Source organism: Propithecus coquereli, unplaced genomic scaffold (genome assembly GCF_000956105.1).
Source record: "Propithecus coquereli isolate 6110/MARCELLA unplaced genomic scaffold, Pcoq_1.0 Scaffold215, whole genome shotgun sequence".
NCBI lineage: Eukaryota > Metazoa > Chordata > Mammalia > Primates > Indriidae > Propithecus > Propithecus coquereli.
In genome coordinates this window covers 2,669,869-2,671,127 of record NW_012146634.1, presented here as the reverse complement: position 1 = coordinate 2,671,127, position 1,259 = coordinate 2,669,869, and positions in this window count along the sequence as shown.

Sequence of the window (1,259 nt, the reverse complement as noted above, 5' to 3'; positions counted from 1 at the left end):
ATAGAGCCACTTTTGCTCTTTTGGGTAGATGCCCAGTAATGGGATCGCTGGGTCAAATGGTAGTTCTACTTGTATCTCTTTAAGGTATCTCCATATTGCTTTCCACAGAGGTTGCACTAGTTTGCAGAGCTGGCCCCTTTTAAAAGAGGTTTTGGAGACATCTCACCCAACAATTCTGCTTACATCACATTGGTCAGACTGTGTTATAATACATGGCCACTTCTAGCTGCAAAGGAGTCTAACAAATATAATTTTTTGGTGGAGCAGATTAGTGCCCAAACCAAAAAATTTTTGTTTGTAAGAAAGAAAGGGAAAATGACTTTTGGGCAAAGAACTAGGGTATCTGCACAAGTAGAATGGGAAAATTGGAGCACAACTTACATAAAGATAAGCATTACTGAAGGTGAAGCAGGTTTATGGAAGAAAATGCTTAGTTTGCACATATCAATTTGTAGATACTGTTGGGAAATCCAGGTAGAAATGTCACAAAAAGAAGTTGGAAATGAATGAACAAAATTTTGGTTCAGTAACACCTTTGTAATATGTTCCAATATTGTCGACTGAGAGAAGGGTCAGAGGCTAAGTACTAAAATATTATTACATTTTTGCTAACAAAAAGGCTTGTCACAATTTTCAATAGAATATAGTTAATAGCAAAAAGAACATTTGGCCTATGGCCACAACTCTGTTTGTATTCTGAAATTCCAACCTAGTGCTACTACGTTCAATATAAGCTGTTACAATTTAAAAATTCTGCTGAGTCTAGCAAAGTACTTTCTTTACCTAACAGTAATCACATATTTAGTCATAACTAGGATTGTGTGTTATTGTGGAAAGAGCATGAGATTTTAGTCCAGAGAGCCTTGGCTTTGCCATTTATGAGCAGAATGACTTTGGGCAAGATATTTGTCAGAATCCCGGTTTTTTCATTTGGGAAGCAGCAATAAGGTTATTACTTGCCTTACAGGACTGTGATTAGGATAAAGTAAATCATGTTAGCAAAATGTTTCACATACTATAAAATGTTATACAAAAGAAAGCTATTGGCCGGGCGCGGTGGCTCACGCCTGTAATCCTAGCACTCTGGGAGGCCGAGGTGGGTGGATTGTTCTGAGCTCAGGAGTTGGAGACCAGCCTGAGCAAGAGCAAGACCCCGTCTCTACCAAAAGATGGAAAGAAATTATATGGACAGCTAAAAATATATGTAGAAAAAATTAGCCGGGCATGGTGGCGCATGCCTGTAGTCCCAGCTACTCGGG